The following is a 4,092-nucleotide window of genomic DNA, read 5'->3' as shown; positions in this document are numbered from 1 at the left end:
TCAATCTGTGAACAGTCTTTTTTTGCTTCGTGAAGGGAAAGAGATAACACTGGCACGAGCAACCTCCCTTTTTCCCCCTCCCTATTCCCTAGGGATACAGATGACATTAACAATTTTGTTAGGGGAGGAGTGGTTGAAAATTAAATCTTGAAATTAAAAGAATTTATCAGGGGCATGCAAAGAAGTCAGCAGATCGGGCAGAACAGCTACACAAATATCATTGCCTGCACCCCTCTTGAAATATGGATCGAAACGCATTAGGATAAGGCTGGTAAGGATATTTATGTAAAGTAGCTGATCCTCTGCTGTAGCAGTAGATTCCAAACATACGGTGTGCCTTAGCAATTGGAAAGAGATGTATATATACCTGTTGCTACAGCAAATAACTTTTTAGAGCAATCTTTTAAGGGTAGCCTATGAGCAACTGACATCTTCAGCTCTTCTCTTAAAGGTTACATGGTTTTTTGAAAATGCAGTGGCTTGAATTGTAACAGCTGAAGCACAAAACCTATTGCTTAATCCTGTTTCTTTGGTCTTTCCTGATGGGGAGAGTGGCTTTACATCAGCTTCTACTATTTGTGTCCACTAAAATGGCAGCCAGGTCATCCAGTCACCTCAGGCAGCAGATTAGTGGAGGGTCACCCACCTGTTTCAGCAATGATGTCGCTGGAAGCAGTGGAGCCTGAGGCAATGACATCACAATGCTGCAACATCCCTGCTTGGTTCAGCTTCCTAGGAAGAGATGCTGGTGGCAAGTGACCTGGTCATCCCTGTCCCTTCCTTTGGAGGCTATACAGGAGCCTCCAAAGGAGAAGGGAGGGGGTGGCCAGATTGCAGGGTCACCGCCGCCAGTGCTGTCTCCTGTTTCGGCAGCCCTGTGGTCTGGCCACCCCTACCTTCAACTTTGGAGGCTATCGTTGAACCTCAAAAGGAATGGGGAAACTAGGTCATGATGCCCCTACAGCTTTATCTGGCTCAACCGGGCTCAGCCAGGCACCACCATCTTGGATCTCACAAAATCTTACGAGATCCAAGATGGCAGCACCAAATTGTGAGATTTGGTCACTGCCATCTTGGATCTCACAAGATTTTGCAAGATCCAAGATGGCAGCACCCTGGAGAAAAGGTAGGAGGGAACACTGGGGACATACCAGGGCATCTCTTTGAGTGTACCACAATGCCGTAAGGTATTGTGACACACACACTGGGAACCCCTGAACTAGCATGTGTGTTTTTACTTCTGTTCTTCAATGGGACCCATAGTCAGAAACTTCAAACACAGCAAAAGAAGCCTAGAAGAATCCATCTTTGAAGTCTGAGAATCATAGCAAATATTTCCTGATGTTACTATGGAACAGTTAAAGTAATGCCTCCGGCATACTGGAACATATATTTAATGAAGGGAAGTATGTCATTAAACTCAGCTTGGAGATGCATTGGACAATAACTTCCTTGATGGTGACGTATGACAATATTTTTCCTTTGGCACACTTCCAGCACACGAATGTAACAGAGCTTTGTGTTTATTGCAGTGTAGTAAAACAGATGGTAGTGGTTGTGTTCATGGTACTCATCAAGCTAATCATGTGCAGGTACTCGCTGCACAATTTATCTGAGAATAGTTTGAGCTCATTGACTTCTACTAACTATAAGTACTACACATTTGTTTCAAGTTCATCATGAATCTTGGCATTTAAAGAGCACTAAGTGAGATGTACTGAGCTGCATGTCATCACGGTACCTAATGACTAGGGAGTCTTAGGAGTAATGATTAGGCTTTATGTACTGTTAGAAGAATTGATTGACTAGAGAAAAGAAGAAGTGCAATGAGGAAATAAATGTTAGATTCATAAATGATGTGACTAATTGAAGTGTTTCAACCGAGGCCTAGGTGGCAATTACCAGTATAGTTGATATGGGGCTTATTCTAATCAGCTGGGTGGGTGTGAACTGTTTGCACTGGGGATTGGTTACTGGAGACCTTGTGCAAGTTCCATCCCACTACAAATCACTGTGTAGTCTTGGAAAGGTCATTATCTCTTATCTTAAAATTAAAAGTGCTATATACATGTTTAGCATTACTAAAAAAAAGAATGAATAGAAATCTGAGATGTCATTGTGTATAGGTCTTCTGCTCATACAAGCTGCTCAAAAGATATTTAGAACAGAATTAAAGTTTGAGAAATGTAGTGTGATGCAGCCAGTGATGTAGGTTGTGTGCCGGCATGACCCAGAAGTTACTTCCGGGTCACACACCATATTGCCCTGAAGCTTCCTGGTCTCAGAGGGCCTGTTACTCACCATCAATGAAGAGGTGGGCCATGAAGGTAAGGTGTTTGGAAACTGTAGCCTAGACAGTATCATATGCCCCTAGGCAAATTTTTCAGTTTGATTCTTGAGTGCTCCTGATGCTGACATAACTGCTCTTGCTGTGGAAGAAGTCCCCAGACTATGATCTCCTTCACTGCTTCCCCTCAATTGCTTGTATAATTGCAAGCATTACAAAGAAAAACAAAACAAAAAATACTCATAAGTTTCTAAAGAAAACTGAAACTTAAGCAACATTGTCCCTGGAACTTCTCGCAGGATGAGGAAGTGCAGAAGGTTGGCAACCTTCAGTCTCGAAGGACTGAAGGTTGGCAACCTTCAGTCTTGAAAGACTATGGTATAAGCCTACAGCACCCGGTATTCCCAGGCGGTCTCCCATCCAAGTACTAACCAGGCCTGACCCTGCTTAGCTTCCAAGATCAGACAAGATTGGGCATGTGCAGGGTAACAGACTGTAGCTTTCACAATTCCTGTCCCTGAGGTTGCAATGATGAAATACCTAGGGGAATTTGAATCACAAACATATCTCCTTCTGGTCTTCTAGCTCTCTTAGGAATATTCTAGGTTGCTGGAGTTTTCTTCTTCTATGGAAATAGATCTGAGACTGTTGCTCGAAAACCATCTTGTTGATTGGTGACATACTTAATCCCAAACATCTGAGAGAAGCCCTTAATGATGCTCCATACTGAGATGCTCATCTATGATCTTCCTTCCCTGCTTCTGTAGGAATCATTTGTGGTCTGAATGCTGCATGGTGTTATTGTAGCTTTCTGGGTTTCTGCATTAAGAATCAAATAAACGTATATTCTTTGCTGTCCTGACACAAATCATTCTGATGACCTTTTTTTTTTTAAATCTGCAAAAAAAAAAAAAAAAAAAGAAAAACCCACAAATACTGTATCCCTTTGAAACAACTGAATGCTGACATTTTGAAATGATTTGAATTTTTATTAAAGCTTATATTAATTGTGAAAGAAAACAATAAATAGCATTTTTTTTCCAGTTCTCCTCCAGCAAAATGTGTTATTGAATTTGGTAATTATTTTGTATTGCATTTAGATTGTAAACTATTTGGGCAAGACCTATTTTCTGAATGTTGTAAAACACCTAAAGTGTTTTTTAAAGGCTATATAACTTCTTCATAAACAATCCGGAGTTGGGGTGAGCTGAGAGATGGTCCCGTAATTCAGGATGTGGACCTAAATAGATCATAAAGAACTCCGAAAGGATGTCTCTAAACTGGGTGAATGGCCAGCAAAATGGCAAATGTAATTAATTACTAATAAATGTAATGTTGCACACACTGGGGCAAAAAAAAAAAAAATTCCAATTTTGAATAGAGACTGATAGGATCTGGAGTGACTGAGTAAAATATAGATCTTGGGGTCAAGGTAGACAAATGGTTGGCAACCTTCAGTCTCGAAAGACTATGGTATAAGCCTACAGCACCCGGTATTTCCAGGTGGTCTCCCATCCAAGTACTAACCAGGCCTGACCCTGCTTAGCTTCCAAGATCAGACAAGATTGGGCATGTGCAGGGTAACAAAGTCACTGTGCAGTAGCTCCCCCCCCCAAGTGAATTCCATGGTAAGGATTGTAAAGAAAGGGGTTGAAAATAAAATGAGCAGTTTTGTGATGCCTTTACCGAAAACTATGCTATATCTATGCATTAAATCCTGTGTACAGTTCCTTCTGGCTGTTCCATCTTACAAAGTATATAGTAAAGTTGGAAGAATGCATAACAGGGCAACAAAAATGATGAGG

General features: G+C 41.3%; 2 pseudogenes; both read right to left on the bottom strand.

Annotated features, from left to right (window-relative positions):
- Positions 1–2,670: 2,670 nt before the first annotated feature.
- Positions 2,671–2,788, bottom strand: LOC136643136 (5S ribosomal RNA; annotated as a pseudogene).
- Positions 2,789–3,765: 977 nt separating this feature from the next.
- Positions 3,766–3,884, bottom strand: LOC136642943 (5S ribosomal RNA; annotated as a pseudogene).
- Positions 3,885–4,092: the final 208 nt, after the last annotated feature.

The sequence above is a fragment of the Tiliqua scincoides genome, chromosome 2, assembly GCF_035046505.1.
Source record: "Tiliqua scincoides isolate rTilSci1 chromosome 2, rTilSci1.hap2, whole genome shotgun sequence".
NCBI classification, from domain to species: domain Eukaryota; kingdom Metazoa; phylum Chordata; class Lepidosauria; order Squamata; family Scincidae; genus Tiliqua; species Tiliqua scincoides.
This window is presented reverse-complemented; position numbering and strand designations above follow the sequence as displayed.